Source organism: Oryctolagus cuniculus, chromosome 9 (assembly GCF_051225735.1).
Source record: "Oryctolagus cuniculus isolate XC-2025 breed Fujian yellow rabbit chromosome 9, ASM5122573v1, whole genome shotgun sequence".
Classification (NCBI taxonomy): Eukaryota; Metazoa; Chordata; class Mammalia; order Lagomorpha; family Leporidae; genus Oryctolagus; species Oryctolagus cuniculus.
The window spans coordinates 40,800,325-40,818,043 of NC_142875.1; the positions used below are offsets into that span (position 1 = coordinate 40,800,325).

A 17,719-nucleotide genomic window follows, 5' to 3' on the forward strand; every position below is an offset into this window, starting at 1 on the left:
GAAATAACAGTTATCAGTATTCCCATCCTACAGAAGGAAAAAGACTCTCAGAAAAGGTCATTTATTAATAAATAGGCAGCAGGAATCTAAACATCTAGAAGGAATTCTTCCTCAAAGATATACCAAGTAGGGGCAGATGTTATGGAGCAACAGATTAAATCACTGTTTAGGTTGCCTACATCCTGTGTAGTATAGGAGTGCCTGGGATCTAGTCTCACCTCTTCTTCCAATCCAGCTTCTGGCTAATGTGCCTGCGAAGCAGCAGATAAGGGCCAAGTACTTGGGTTCCTGCCACCAATGTGGGAAATCCAGATGGAGTTCCTGGCTCCTGACTTCAGCCTGGCCCAGCACTAGCTGTTATGGGCATTTAGGGAGTGTACTGGTGGATGGAAGATTTCTTTCTGTCTCACTCTCTCTCTGATTCTCTGCCTTTCAAGCAAAAGCACATAAAAGTTTTTAAAAAATAAAAATGCTATTAAACTTTTTAAATTTGTTGATAAATATAATATTGCTATATGTAATATGCCAGTATGTATTACATTATATTGTTTATAATATTATGACCAAAATCAAAAAAGTATTACAAAAATGAAGTCTTCTTATTTTTATTAATTATTATTATTATTATTATTTTACTGATAATGATTGCCTTGCCCAATATCCTCCAATAGCTCCTGGGAGTTTTCTTTCTCAGTAAGAGTGAAGTGACAAAGGAAAAGATATCCACAAGAAGATAGATCAGAGTTTTCCAAGAGACACAGCTGAGCAGTTGAACTCAAAACTACTTGGGGTCTGAAGCCCGAGACATCACCAATGAAGAACCAAGAAAAAATAAACCCTGGGAAAGTAGAGTAATCTGATCCAAGTACTTCTGACTCCTTTGGATCTAGTCATGATGATGAAGCAGACTGGTTTCTAATTTTTTTTCTTTATTTTCTTTTGGTGCCCCATTCTAAGAGGGTCCTATTTGAGGAAGAGAGGTAATAGCCACAGCAACTTATGGTATAGATATTTAATTCTCACAAATAAGTTGACAGGAAACAATTCAGTATATTTGATTCAGATCGTGAAGACCCTATATCCCCTGATAGAAACTGGCTCTCTTCTTTACATTCATCTGGGATTTTTTTTTTGTTCAATCCCTACAAGCTGAGCATGTCCACTTGTGTAATGCTTGCAGGGTTGTGAAGTGCATTCATTCCCATTATGTTACTTAATCCTCACCACAGCATGACAGTCACCAGTTTAATTGGGTCCCTACTAGTCAGGGCAGTTGGCTGTGGGATGAGTCCATACCTATCATGTTCATCAATGCACTGAGTCATGCAGTCTGATGCAGAGTAGAGCTTCCTCCAGTACTGAGAAGGATCATGGTAATCATGCAGGTGCCACTCCTGCTTTACGGTTGATGAACCTGAATCTCCACGAAAGCACTTAAAGTTGGTATGTAGCATTCCAAAGTAAGTTCTTGTTATTCTTTAAATGGTATTATTTTTCCTAGACTACATCTTAGCATCAGTCTAAGCCCTCATCCTTTCCACAGAAGAATAAACTGTAAGAAGGCAATAATTTGAACTAGACATGCCTTGCTTAAATTGTATTTATACGTTAAGCTCATTGACACAAAGGATGGAATGATACAAGTTATGTTACAAGTTATGGAATGTTTTTTTTAAACTTTTATTTAATGAATATAAATTTCCAAAGTACGGCTTATGGATTACAATGGCTTCCCCCCATAACGTCCCTCCCACCCACAACCCTCCCCTTTCCCACTCCCTCTCCCCTTCCATTCACATCAAGATTCATTTTCGATTCTCTTTATATACAGAAGATCAGTTTAGCATGCATTAAGTAAAGATTTCAACAGTTTGCTCCCACACAGAAACATAAAGTGAAAAATACTGTTTGAGTACAAGTTATAGCATTAAATCTCAATGTACAGCACACTAAGGACAAAGCTCCTACATGAGGAGTAAGTGCACAGTGACTCCTGTTGTTGACTTAACAATTTGACACTCTTGTTTATGGCATCAGTAATCACCCTAGGCTCTTGTCATGAGCTGCCAAGGCTATGGAAGCCCCCTGAGTTCACTGACTCTGATCATATTTAGACAAGGCCATGGTCAAAGTGGAAGTTCTCTCCTCCCTTCAGAGAAAGGTACCTCCTTCTTTGATGACCCATTCTTTCCACTGGGATCTCACTCACGGAGATCTTTCATTTAGGTTTTTTTGTTTGTTTGTTTGTTTGTTTTTTGCCAGAGTGTCTTGGCTTTCCATGCCTGAAATACTCTCATGAGCTTTTCAGCCGGATCCGCATGCCTTAAGGGCTGATTCTGAGGCCAGAGTGCTGTTTAGGACATCTGCCATTCTATGGGTCTGCTGTGTATCTCACTTCCCATGTTGGATCATTCTCTCCCTTTTTTATTCTATCAGCTAGTATTTGCAGACACTATTCTTGTTTATGTGATCCCTTTGGTTCTTAGTCCTATCATTATGATCAATTGTGAACAGAAATTGATCACTGGGACTAGTGAGATGGCATTGGTACATGCCACCTCGATGGGATTGAATTGGAATCCCCTGGTATGTTTCTAACTCTACCTTACAAGTGATGGAATGTTACAAGTTATGGGGGAAAGGGAAACATAGGGAGATGTTAGCCAAAGAGTAGAAAATGTCAGTTATACAATATGAATAATTTCTGGAGATCTAATGTGAGGTGACTACAGGAGACAATGATATTGTGCATAATTGAAATTTGCTAACAGGTTAGATACAATCGTTCTCATCACACACACACACACACACACACCCTCACACACACACAAAAAAAACTATGTAAGGTGATGGATGTGTTGATTAGATTAATCATGGCGATCATTTCACGACATATGTATATGAAATCATTAAATATATAAATAAAAATTAAAATTAGATTAAATCATTTAGAAATAAGGTTAAGTAATTGGATATGGTATTATAGCACATATTAAGTGACTATACACTCTGTTACAGTTATTGAAATATAATTAGATGGACCTTTTACCTGCAAAATAGAAGACAATTTATATATGGAAAGAGGAGTTAACTTATTACCTGAGCAACCAGGTGCATAGGTAAGATACTTTAAGAAATCATTCTTATTATAGAATTGATGTAACCTAAAGTAATCTTTTAAAACTCAGTAAATGGGCCGGCGCCGCAGCTCAATAGGCTAATCCTCTGCCTTGCGGCGCCAGCACACCGGGTTTTAGTCCCGGTTGGGGCGCCAGATTCTGTCCCGGTTGCTCCTCTTCCAGGCCAGCTCTCTGCTGTGGCCCAGGAGTGCAGTGGAGGATGGGCCAAGTGTTTGGGTCCTGCACCCGCATGGGAGACCAGGAGAAGCACCTGGCTCCTGGCTTCGGATCAGTGCGGTGCGCTGGCCATAGCACGCCAACTGCAGCGGCCATTGGAGGGTAAACCAATAGAAAAGGAAGACCTTTCTCTTTGTCTCTCTCTCTCTCTCACTGTCCATTCTGCCTGTCAAAAAAAAAAAAAAATAACTCAGTCAATAAAAATCATCCCCCATTTGAACGTCATAGAATAGATATTTCTTTTTTAGATTAAAGTACAGTATACTTGCTCTTCTTTGGGTTCCTTTTTAAGTATGTGTTTACCATTTAATATGTAACCTAAGGCCATAACACTAGCTGCTATCTAAAGGAAAGGAGAATAATAAAAAATTTAATTGTATTTATGCTCATTCTTTTATTCACAAAGGTAAAACCCTGTAAATGTTTTCTACTGGAACTACAGCTATGGAAAATTAAAATCCTGATTGAAGATGATCACCAACACTAGACTCATGAAACTGAAATGAAATTTCAGAAATACTGATGTAAAGCAGCCTTTTTAGAATAGAAATATTAACATAAGCATAACGCAACATTCTTCTTTGCTATTAACAGCACAATGTGATATTTTGTCATCATTCTTTCAGCATCCGAGAATGCATTCCATTGATCACCCGTCAATCACTGATAACATCTAACATGGACTCCACATGCGTGTGTCACATGCATGTCCAAGGTGACTTGTTTATGTGTTGTTGTAGTTTCAGATCCTACCACTTGATGGCAGATATAGTAAAAGTCAGTTAAAAAAGGGGGAAGGCAGATCCCAAAGTGCACAGAAAACCTGTTGGAAAGGAGAGTCCCTCAATCTGTGCCTCTACCTCCTTCACCTCAGGAACTCTGAATTCAGATGCCGTGTGAACAACGTGGCACTGATGGGTGAAAGTGTAGGACAGGGAGAGATGAGAAGGGAATAAGAAGAAGTTGATGGAGCTGGGAAGATAGATCTTAAACTCAGCTACAGGTCAGAATATGAGATCCGCAGTGAAGCAATTTCCTAATTATCAGACAATCTGTCTTAGCTTTATGAAGGAGAATCTGTACACAGAGAGGAGAAATAACAGCTTTCAAGTATCTATGTACAGCTCTCTCTCTAGATCTGTTATCTGTCTACCGATCTAGAGAGCTACAGACAGACATTTCTCTACAACTGGTGGAGATATGCAAAGGTACTTCAAAAAGTTTGTGGAAAATGGACTTGAAAGCTATTGTGTCTCTTTGCTGCTTTCTCTCTCTGTGTCCTCCCCCTCCTCTCTCCATCTTTCAAATAAATAAAATAAATTCAAAAGAATTTAAATAAAGATAATGTAAATTTTACATGAACTTTTTGAAGTTCTCTTGTAAATTTCTCCACCTTAAACTCTCCCTCTCTCTGTCTACATATATATATATACACACCTACATGTTATATGTTATATGTATATATAGTTTGAATTCAGCTACAATCAGAATATGACATTCATAGTGAAATAATCCATGTTGGACATTCTGGATTCCTAGTTTTGTGATGTAGCATCCATATAAAGAGAGAGGGAGAAACTATTTAGTGTTCAAATAGTTGTCTCTAGCTCTCTATCTATATAAATATGGTTATCTCTATACTATGCTGAACTGTAACCTAGAAAAGAAATATCTATCTATTTTATGAAGTTAAAATGGATGCAATTTTATTGTCTGAAGATTATAAAAGATTATTTTAGATTATGTCAATTTTTGAAGACTGATTTCTCAAGCATAATATCTATATGTATAGAAAGGGTTATTTTCTCATACTATTGTTCAAGATCAGCTGAATAATTAGTTAGGCCCAGCACAAAATAAAAATGTGGGCAGTTGGTTCAGAGAGCAGGAGGAAAATGATGTTAAAGTTACCAAAATATAAAGCTTTTTCTTATTTGCAGCTCTCTCTTGACTTACCATATTTTTACTTGCTATTTCATGTTTCACTAAGTAAAAAAAAAACAAAAATTTTCAATTATTAGTATGTATTTTACTACTCATTTGTCCTTGTTTCTACATTTGAAGCAAGTTATATTCAAATAGAAAATATGGTCTCCAGAACGGAGATGTAACATAGTTGTAACACACTTAACTTGTTCTTGCTTTGACTATTGCTGAACTCCCACACAGTAAGTCCACAGTGCTGACCGGATACTACAATACAGTATGATATTGTGCAAAATGTATAAAAATGGAGCAATAAGGAATGGTGGACTTTCATATTGGGCAAACATCTTCTCCATTCATTCACATGCCCCCTGTCTCTTCGGAGATCACTTAACAAAGTGCAAATTCAAAGATAAAAATTCCAAGATATCAACATCAGAGCATTAAATGAAGTATTGAGCCCTTCTGAGCTCAGAGCTCTGTACAACTGCACAGAATTTACGTCTCTCAAGCTGATCGGGACAATATTACTCAATTCTTATGAATCAATCCTCCTGAAGTAATTGCTCCCCACAAAATCACACAGTGGCTATCATCAATGAACATTTCAAATGGTTTTTCAACTGACTATTTCCTTTCCAATTGGTAAGGAAAGCAGATGGTGGCATTGTGTTTGCCATATTTGAGTGTGTGTTAAGAGCTTACATCACCAAACAGGAAGTTAGAAATGAGATATTGCTGTTCCACAATTCTCTCTAAAAGCACACCCCCAGTGACCTAAGGTCCTCTCACCAGGCCCCACCTTCCAAAGGTTTCACCATCTCCCAACGGTGCCACACTGGGGACCAACCGCTCAATCACAGTGGATCTTTGGGGGATACAATGGAACAATTAAACCACATCCAAAGCATGGCAGTGTGATTCCAGGATAATGCATTTTCCCAGCAAGAAGTTTGATAAGGGAAGTAAAAATATATCCACAATTCCTAAAAAATAATGAAACATTTTTAACAAAATTTAAGTTGTACAAAAGCAAACAAACAAAAATAAAACCTTAAGAATAATAACATTTAGGTTGAACAGCTTGGTTGTTTAAATAAGGCAAGATACAGATGCTGGGATTTATTGCTAATGACATGCCTCTAGAAAATGTGGTTGAGGAAACTAAATATGTATTTAGTCTTCACAAACAAAATCTCTTTAGATATTTTAGTTTAATAATGTAAATGTGTTTCCTTTATCTTACGGACACAAGTTGTTTTTTTTTTAATCAAGAACATCTGATTTAAAAATTCAAGTTAAAAATGTTTCTTGATGAAGTCTCCTTGTCTAGACATATACTCATTCTTCACATTTCACCTGCCCTTTTTGACTCTGTTGCTAACATTGCATGTCGATGTACCTAATGTGTAATCTAATCTTGTCTGTGTTTTAAAGGACCATTATATACAGTTTTTTCTGATGTTAAGCAAACAACTCACATTAAATTTCTTCTAAATTTCATTGCAATATTCTCTTTGATAAACTGCAAATTTAAGCTTCTCAAGGTAATACTCTATACATGAATAAGTGAATTTAAGATCCTATGCTCTACAATGTTTCACAGAGCCCATTTTTTAATTCAACAAAGAAAGACTGAGCCCCTAATATGTGCAAGAGGCTTTGCAAGGCACTAATATTGTCATACAGTGATGGCAAATTTGAGGAGCTTTCTGTAGCCTGGACTTTAGAATGCTAAGGTGACCTAAGAACGTTTGCTGCTTTTATGAATATTTCCTTGGTCGTTATCAATGAACAAATTAACCTACAGAAGCTCATGATAGAAGAACTGTTCTTTGTTCACAGAAAATTTGCATCTTACTCTCCCTCAAGTGGCAAAGCTTATAGGCAGAGTCTCTTGAGATACAAGAAAAATGATTTCAAATGAGATATGCACAGCAATGGGTTTTAGATCTTGTTCTTTATATTTTGAGACATACCACCCTGTTACTGAAAATATGGAAGGAATAGTATTCTTTCCTACATTGATGAAATTGTTTGATTTTCATATACTAGAAATGACCTCCAACACATAATTGATCCTGCCTTTTAATTATTGTCAGGAATGGTGGCATAAGATCAACTATACAAAATCATGCATTTTGGCAGATGTCCTCAAGCAGTATTTGGCTTATATCCAACCCTTCTATGTAACAGGTCAAATTGTTCAGTTATCTATAAATACATTTTACCAATTAATCTATCTGGAAGGCTCACCCGAAGTTGTACTGTTTCAAATAAGGTAAGTTTCACAGATAGGTGCTATGATATATTGCATGTCTATGGGGACTAGAAATCATCTCTGCTATATGTCTACTTGTTGAGGCACAGACAGAAACACTTCTGAGAAAAATCTCAGCCCTTCTCACAGACATTCCTTTGACCCACCTCCAAACAAAGTTGGTGCAGCTAGTTCTCAGAGGCCTCTCCTGTATTAATCAAGAGCCAAACGTGTACCTCTACTTTCAAACTGCAACATTGAATTCTCATAGTCAACTATTTTTTTGTCAAACAGTAGTATTTTCGTAAAAGACTTTACTTATTTATTTGAGAGGAAGCATTACAGAGAGAGACAGACAGACAGACATGCAGACAGAAAGGTCTTCTATTTGCTGATTCACTACCCAAATGGCCACAACAGCTGGAGCTGCGCCAATCCGAAGTCAGGAGCTTCTTCTGGGTCTCCCATGCAGTGCAGGGACCCAAGTACTTGGGCCATCTTCCACTAGTTTCTCAAGCCATAAGCAGAGAGCTGGATCAGAAGAGGAGCAGCTAGGATACCAATTGGCGCCCATATGGGATGCCTGTGCTGCATGTGGAGGCTTAGCCTACTACACCACAGCACTAGACCCTGGTCAAACAATATTAACCTTCAACTCTCTGGTGTCCAAATCTTCTCAAGGATTCATCTCAAGAAACAGTTTTTATGGAAGATATATGATTCATATATAGTTCTAGAGATTCTGAATCTTATTTTAGAGATCAGGTCATCTGCATGCTTGAAACACATTGTTTGGGGGATAATAATAATTGCTTTTATTGGATTATCTCAGGAGTATGGCATTAACATCATTAAGGGGCATAATTAAAAAAGCATAGTAAGAAAGCAATGGTTAGCAGCACTAACCCTAGTGATATTGAGGACATTTTCACTTTTGTCACACAAGAAGGGCTATTTCTATTACAGGAGTCTTATTTTTCCACTATAGGAGCAGCGATCAAATTTCCCTCTGTGTCTTAGGAGGTAGCTTACCACTAGCAAACAGAATTGTAGGTATGCATTTCTGTGTAAAACCTTGTTTTTGTATTTTCTTTTCTTCTCTCTTTTTTGTGCCATGTGTTATAAAAATTTGATAGTATTTACATAATAAAAAGTTTAATATTTTCTTCATTGTATACGAAATGAAAGAATTCAAGACTTCAGAAAGGGAATCATTTCCTTTGAGACTGGATTCTGAATTGTGATCCTAGGACCAAGTCATCGACTAGGAGTGGAGACTAAAGAGTTTGGAGGGTCCAACAACAATGAAGCTATGACATGAATTCTGTTATGCAGGATTCTAGAAATTGCTCAACATGCTAGCAGCAAGCAGAATGCACAGGAGCACAGTGAGTTAACTCCCCAGAGTCTGGAAAACATTGCTAAATGCTTAGAAGTGCATACAAGAAAAATGAGAGCTTTATAAGGCACAGAGTAGTCAGTAGCATGGGCAAATATCATTTGAAGAGAGATGAAAAGGTGTTTTGAGAAAGTCTGTTTAGGATACAGGGGATTTCCAGAGGTAACAGTGACTGAATCGGGGTAGGTATTAAGTACAGGTGAGGAAGAACAGATAGAGTTGGGGTAGGAGTTGGAACGAGTATCACTTGCATGTGGAGGGAGGGAATCCCACAACTGCATAGATCTTAATGGTAAGGATGGAAGGTCCAGATAGAACTAAGGGGCTGTAGCTCCAAAGGGTACCAAGTGGTATGAGGACCTGGTCCCTATAGCTAAGGCCTTGAGACCTTGACCAGCTGGAACACATAAAATTTAGCATATCCAAGGCTCCACTTCTGCCTAAGTAGCATTTCCCTTAAGCCTCTCATTTGCTTCCGTGAAATTCATAAATCCAGTGTCAAAACCAGGAAGGAAAATTCAAGTTCTGCTGAATGCAAAATTTATAGAATCAAAATATTTATGATATCACTTTTACATATATCTGCCCTGAGCCCTACACTCAGTCAGACTCGTCCTGTAGACCACACAGTTAGTAGGGCGGTTGCTTCATGCATCACCCTGGAGGCTTGTTCTGTAAAAGTTCTGTGTCCTCCTGCCCTGTTCTTGCCCTGCTCTGCACCCCTAACTCCACTCCTGAGTTTGTTCATCTACTGATCTTTTAGATTCCAACTTCCACTAAGTGACCCTAAATTTATTCCTTAGAGTTGATGTCAGATTTAGTGTCCTAGTATGATCTTTGGTGCTCCCATGTCAAATTAGATCTTATGCTGATCTTTGTCTACACACTTCCCAGGTAACAACCCTCCAAATCAAAACTGCTAATGGGCATCCAGCCAGTCACAGTGCTCAGAGTAAACACTTCATCATCCTAAAGGCCTTTGTCTTTAATCCGATCCTTCATAATCCTTCATATTCAACATCACTTCCCCTTAGCACTCTACTCATTTCTCATCTGCTGCTGATCTGGTAGTGAAATCTACCCACATGTATAACCTAGTTCCTTGCTAGTGGAATTGTTCCCAAGGGGGTAAGTATGCAATTCAATTTTATCTTACCATGAAAGGGTTAAAATTTCTGCTCTGTAACTAAGACAAGTAAGTTGGTAGTAAATAGAGCTTTTAAGGAGATTAAACCTTTCAGAATGGAGATTAAAGCTCAGAATGGAGAGTCACAGTTTCACGTAAGTAGTGAGTGTTCTGTTTTTACCACCTGCTACAATGGAGCTCAGAGGTATCCCACAGGCAGGAAAGCACGGAGTGAAAAGAAATAATAAAATAAGAAATATGCATAGAGATGAACAGTGCTGTTTAAATAGGTGCTATATTATTGTAGACAGATCATGAAGGTGAATTTCAAAGCTGGGAAGTTGGGGCTGGCATTGTGTTATAACACCAGCATCCCATAGGGGTGCAGGTTGGAGTTCTGGCTGCTCCACTTGTGATCCAGCTCCCTGCTTATACACTTGGGAAAGCAGTGGAGGATGGCCCAAGTCAGTGAGCCCCTCCACCCATGGGGGAGACCCAGAAGAAGCTCCTGGCTTCTGCCTGTCCCAACCCCGGCTGTTTGGGGAGTGAATTAGTGGGTGGAAGACCTCCCTCTCTCTGTCTTTCAAATAGATAAAACAATTTAAAAAAAAAAGAAAGTTGGAGAAATTTTTAATGTATTAATAACCCTGGAATATCGTATATGATTAACAAATCAGTTGCAATTGATATCCAAAAGTCAAAGTGAGAACGTTAAGATTAAAAAAAAGTTTCAATTAACTGCTTACCTCACATGGTCTACAAGTAATAATAACTATAACTTATTCTGTATTTGTCATTCTACTATGTTAACTCATTTAGTTGCCACAGTGGTCCTGTGAGATGTTGACTTTGTTTATCTCCATTGACCCATCAGTAAATTGTGGAAAAGAGAAGATAACTTGCCCAGGGGACACAGGTAATAAATAATAAAGCAGGACTCACATGCAGGAAGTTTCACTCTCAAGTTGCATTTTTATTTATTTTTTTAGTATTTTGTTGAAACACAATTTGTATACCAAGAAATCCACTTAAGGGTGCAGACAAATGAATCTTGTCCTCTGAGCACATTCATAAGAGCTTACATTTTTAATCTTTCTACCCAGTTGGCTGTATAAGAGACAGTGAGACAGATTCCTTTTCTCTCCGACCTCCTGCTCCTTCCATCAAGCAGCAGACCTAGTAACTATACATGTCATTGTCTTTCTCCTTGGGGGCAAGCCCCACTGTGACCTAGGAAGAGAAAAGTGCCTTGTTGGTACTTAGATAAAATGCAGAAAAAAGTGAAAAATGACTACCCATAAACTGTAATCCCAGGAAATGCCGGTTGCCTGCTGTAAGTATATCTGACTCCTCGGTATCATTGGAAGATAAACACACAGCCTTCACAGGAAGCTATTCCGTTTGGGTAGCAATGCTTTTTGACATTCAGGAAACTTGCAGTGCATACAGAAACATAAAGAGCTTCTCATTGTACTTCTCAGCGGTGATAAAATGTTCCATAAATAAACATTTCACTTTGTTTCTTTTTTTAGTGAAATTATCTTTGGTACTTCGATAGATTTTCTGGTATTTAGGGCAACCTCTCCTAACCTTTGTTGGAAGAAAATAAGAACTACTCCCTATATACAAGATAAGACAAATCTAATAGTTGTGTTTGCAAACATCAAATAGCAGTGGGCTAAAGAAGTATGATATAAAGCTATCAATTAATTTTGTTGTAACTGTATGCACCTGTGAACAACTGCTTAATTAAAGAGGCAAACAGAAATCTCTCACAATAATACCTCGCATTACTCGCACTTATGTGACTGTCAATTAGTTGGAGTGGATAAACACAATTGGAAGTATGCCATGTGGACTTCTGGTAAAGAAAAGGAGAAAAAAAAGATAGAACCAGGAGATATATGAATAGAGAAAGGAGGTCTCATAGACAAATACGGACAATTCTCAGTGGGGTAAATATCCATTTCAATAAAGGAAATGAAAGTGGATGTGCTTTACACTGAAATGACTGAACTTCCTCAATCACTGGAACAAAGAAAATGAGGCTTTCATACACAAATATACATCAAAAGGAAAAGAAGCCAGAGCATCTGGGCTGCTCAGAGCTGGTGTTTTATTTCTCTATAAAAGAAAGCAAGGCGAATCCCTGATCTGCTTGTCTCCCAGGATAATAATGTTCTCCCTCAAGGTCTCTCCCCACAATTTTACTCTGTCTGCAATCCTTCAGTCTTTCGAAAAACAACTTTGGCAAGGTGTTGAGGGAGAGAAGCTTAAAACTTGTGAGAAGAGAATGTCAAGGTTCCCTCCAGAAAAAAGAGATGGATTGTACAACTTGAAAATTTCCAGTTGTCAGCACTGGCTCTCCGATGATTTATTTTGCTAATTGAAGGAAGAGGACTATGGAGTTATGAGATTGAAAATTGAACAGGCAACATTTGAATTATGATGAAATTATAACCCATCGCTAAAAGCCTCCTTCAACTTTTGTCATCCAAGGTGGGGGAGTGAAATTGTTGCTACTTTAATCCAGATATTCTTGAGGAAAGTTTAAATTATTTTCTCAAGAAAGCAGACAACGTGTTTGCTGTGTTACTGGACAGTAATCACTACAGCCTTCTGAACCCCTGAAGAAGCTGGGGTGATCAGTTAAAATAAACCTAGATGAAAACTAGACTTGAAAAAAAGTCTGTCCCACCTCAGTTGTCTAGTTCTTGAGCATCCGAGGCAGGGACTAAGTTTTATTTTATGAGTGAAAACACAAAGATTGAACTGGAAGAAAGCCAGACTCACTTCACATAGTGGTTTGCTGCTAAGCTCCTGCTTGTCCTGAGACATAAATCTAGAGCAGAAAACATTTGAGGGATCGAGTGTCCACAGGTGTGGTCCATGTGTGTGCCAAAAATACTCGCACGACTCTACACTTTTCCTTACTTTAAAATAGTCGTATATTTCTAAAATGTATATCATTTCCTCAAAGCAATGCCTAAAATTACATGCTGTTATGTATCTGCCATTGTATGCTCCAAATCGAGCCTATCATCTGTTTTTGAAAATAAAGTTTTGTTAGGACCTAGCATGCTAACTCATGTATGTATTTCTCTATGGCTCATTCATAGTGGTGGTACAACCTGCACAGCCTATATTACTTACACCAGGACCTTTTGCAGAAAAAGCCTACTGATCTCTGATTTAGTTGATGTGATTATAATTTTTTTAATGTGTACAAAATGTCAGACACTGTGGTGTATCTCATTAGCTCATTTATGTGGTTTATTTCATTAAATCGACACAACAAACAAATGTGGCTGATTTGATTCTTATCTCCATTTTCTCAGTCGAAGTTTAGAAAGGTTAAGTAACTAGCCTTTGCTCAGAGGTCACTCACAGAAACTCTCCCTGAAGGCTCACGGCTGGGCTGTGAGGTGAACTTTTGTTTACTTCCCTTCATGTTCCAATAACAATCTGTAATTACCTATGAAAACAATTATCACACCAGTGCTGTTGCTGATGAGATGTCCTGCTACCTGCCAACTAGACAGGCCTGTGTCATGTTCATTTCAATCCCCTGCATGTATTCTCAGTGATTGCAACATGGCAGGTATTTGCTAAATCCTCAATGAATGAATGAGTGAATGCCCATATCTATAAATGCCAATACAAAGGTCAGGTTGTGCTGCCACATATAAACACCATGGACTGGGTTGCTTAAAAAATAGAAATTCATTTTTGTACAGTTCTGGAAGCTAGGAGGTTCAAGATCAAGGCTCCCATTGGCTTTGACTTCTGGTGAGGGCTCCTTGGCTTGCAGGCATCCACTTGTCTCTAAAAGTGGGAGAGAGACAGATCACATAAGAAACTTAGATATCTTCCTGTGTTTTGTTTTGTTTTTGCTCTGAATGACTTTACTTTAAGTGGCTTTTCTTCTGGGCCCTTGTTCTATGGGATCAGGGCTCCATCCTTGGAAACTCATTTAATTTTCCTCACCGCCTTAAAAGTTCCTAACACCAATACAGTCTCACAGAAGGTTAAAGCTTTAATGCAGGAATTTGGGGAGGTACACCATTCAGCACATCCCCTCAACTTCCATTGGCACTCTCCCCACCTTGCAATCCCTACTCTGATTAAAGTTAAAATTTGCATTTGCAACTACTTGTGGCCACAGGACTGCCAATAAGTGGACACAATGAGGTCAGCCTATTTCCTTTTTTCTTTCTTTCTGCCTGGGACACGGAAATAATATCTAAAAGAGCAGCAATAGCCTTCGTATCACAAGATCCAAAGCCACACAGTAGTTGTGGTAGAGCGGGAAGGGACCTGGACCTCAACAGTACTGATAATCTGCATGCTGCCCAAGACTGACCATTTCCGAACCTCTTGGTGCATAGGACAATACTGGCAGCCAAATGCTGTTCCAAATGTCTTAGCTTGGCACAAAGAAAGTGACTCTGCCCAATGGTTAGTGCTGGCACCTGTGCTACTACTAATTAGCTCTGTGGTATGGAGAAAGCCCTTTGTCTTTCAGGAGTCGAACTTGGTGACTGAAAATGTTTCCTCCAGCTCTAAAATGATACGATCTTATAGTTCATCCAGTGAATAAACTAGTGACAAGCCAGGGTTTTCCCAAATAATACACTGACAATTCTCTTAAAGAAGAAAATTGATAGAAGAATTTATATTTTTAAGATTAAAGCTATTGTGGGATTTTTAAATATTTTTAGTTAATCTTAGTTGCAAAAGCCTGTTGACCTGATATTTTCTTTCTGAGGGTTGTTTGAAATTTGTACTAAATTATTTTCCTTGAGAGGGAGTTTGGCTTGAGCTATTAAGAACTGACAGAGAACGTTGTGACGTCTCTCCTGTCCTGCTTGAAGATGTTGTTGCTCTCTTAGATGTGTCCCTGTGACTCCAATTGACCCTTAAATATACTGTTAAGCACATATTTTAAACATGACAAGATAATCAATAAATCTCATAAATATTGATGTCTCAGAGAGGAAATGCATCTTCTGCTTGCGATCAGCATATGGAGGGCAGCATCTACCCAGTCATTCTTCACGAGTCCTATGGAAAGTCGTTGTCACATTATTTTTGCTTTCTTACCGTGTCATTATAGATTGTGTCAAGGATGCCTGTCAGGCACTTGTACCAACAATGTTTTGAAGCCATGACATCATTTTGACACTAATTTCCATTTTTCCATTATTCCATAAGAAGCCCCTAACATCTCCTATTTTATGGCAAGCTTTTTACTGTCTAAGAACTCAGACATCAACTGTGAATAATGCTTCCATGAAAAAAAAATACAGAAAAAGGTTGGTTGTTAATTGATGTGTGAAGGATTAGAACAACTTTGTATATCCTGGTAATATGATATACAGTGATTGGACCAGCCCCCCTCCCTTCCAGTCTCTGTCTAATGACACCACCATTTTTCAATCTCTTAATAGCCACAAACCCTGTAGAAGGAAATCCTTGGCCTCACCAAGTCCTTTCATTTTCAGGAGTAACTGGTGTGAGTGAGATGAAACAGTGGGAGCCAGCGATTTTTCAGAGTACTTTCCACTGTCACTCTCTGCGTCCAAGTCTGTCACACTTACAGTAAGTGGTTCCCCTAAAACCTTCGGTTTATTGATGCCTCCTTCATTGTTCATTGCATGTTTGAATCTGGCTTCTCAGACCGGACCGTGTGTGATATATTCTATTCCCCACAGGGAACTGAGGGGGTGTGAGGTGTGCACATCCTTGAAGACGGGAGATGTTGCATGCTTGTCTTGGTTTTTTGAGGGAGAATTGTCCTAATTCAGTGAGCTCACTGTGCCCAGATAGGTGACAACATATAACAGTCCATTGTTTGAGGAAAAAAATGAAACGCTTGCAAGGTTTAGTAGAAAAGTAAAGATGAGTTCTTACATGAACTGGCATCTTATTATTTAGGAAATAAGCTGAATAAGCAATGCAATCCCAAGAATTAGAATGCAATGAGGACATTTAAATTTTTCTGTGACAAAATTGGAAAACTTAGGGCTCTTTCAATGTTTAAGAATAGTATTGTAATAAGGTATCTCTCAGTTAAAACAACTGGCTCTATCAAGTTGCTTACAGACCTTGGGTAAGTCACGTAACCTACCTGTGTTTCAGGGTCTCCTTCTGAAAACAAGGACAATGCTATCTTACTTCATAAAGTTGTGAAAATTGTGTCAATACACCTAGAGTGTTTAAAACAATATCTGCCGAAGATGTTCTTTCCAAAAAATATTAGTTATAACATTGTTATTAGTTGCAATAGCAGTGGTCATTTTTCCATTACTCTTTATGAGCGCCTACCTGTTAAGGCTAAATAATAGAGTACAAAATATTCTCACTGAGCCACGAAGCTGCACTTGGTCAAAACCCGTTCCTGTAAACTGATTACATTGGGATGTGTCCATTTAAGCTGAACTAAAGTCTCCAGAATTGCCTTTCTGATGTGTTTCCAGTTAAGGAGGTGGAAGAGGGGTATTCTCTCCGGATAGTTGAAAGATCCAAAGGAAGCAGAAGTCGTCGTGAAGCATGTGCACCAGTTATTCAGTTATGCTCTAAGCTAGATGCTTCTGTGAAGGGATTTTGCAAGTGTAATTAAAACCCCTAATCAATTGGTCTTAAATTAATCAAAAGGGTAGGACTAACTTGATCTTATCTTTTTACTCCACCTTTCTCTCACTAGAACTAGGTTTTGGCATACTATTCCATAATTTGTTCTCTTTTTTTTTTTTTTATCTTACTATGTTTATTTCACCTTGCCTGGCTTCTCCACCCTCATCCACTGTTGACATAACTGAAGCTCTTTATAAAGAGGCTAGAGCTTTTCTTACCCTGGACTGCAAGCTCCTGGGACCCCAGGCTGTTGGTAACCTTCCCTTCTTGACTACCTGGCTGCAGATTCCAACCTTCAGCTTCTGGGTTCTCACTTGCTCACGATAGCTGGCTCTTTGTCAACTTTCAGACTTGCTTAGCCTGTCTGCACATTTTTGTGAGCCAATTCCTTGTAATAAATCTATCTAATCAACCTATTTTTTTTCTAGTTCTGCTTCTTTAGTTGAACCTTGACTGGTACATAGACCTACCAGAATTTTGGCCAAGGCTAATAGATAACTGAGCCACCTTACAATTAAAAAGCAAGTCTTAGATATTTCTGAATAATTAACACTGTGGATAACAATGATAAAAACCCTATTAAAAGAATTACACAAAAGAGAAATATTTCACTTGCCACATCAGATATGACTTAAAATACACTGATATCAATGGTTAATTATTTGAACATAGGGGACTTGTTGCAAGGAAGACATAAGAGGTGGGATAAAAATAAGAACATAAAAATGTTTATAGAACACTTGGAAAGTAGGGCCAAATGAGGAGATTAAGTTTGAATAAAAAAATTTGCTAGAATACAAATTAATGCAAAAGAGGTTAAAACAAAAATGATTGACCCCTATATAATATAGACAATCCTAGTTAGGCTAATGAATTTTTGCTGCACGAAGTTTCTGCATTAAAGTTGGGATGAAAAAAAATAAATAAATAAATAAAGTGCATCCAGACAGATGTCTTTTTATTTCTTTCTACAACTATCTTTTCTTAAATTTTTTAAAATTTGGTCAGCTAGTATC

The 17,719-nt window shown here is 38.2% G+C and overlaps 1 long non-coding RNA gene across 1 annotated transcript; it reads right to left on the reverse strand.

The window, feature by feature from the left end:
* Positions 1-13,778: 13,778 nt before the first annotated feature.
* LOC149124553 (uncharacterized) lies at positions 13,779-16,582 on the reverse strand. Its single transcript, XR_016213732.1, has 2 exons — positions 16,395-16,582; positions 13,779-13,892 (listed from the first exon to the last, which is right to left on the reverse strand). It is a non-coding gene; the product is annotated as an uncharacterized LOC149124553 (long non-coding RNA).
* Positions 16,583-17,719: the final 1,137 nt, after the last annotated feature.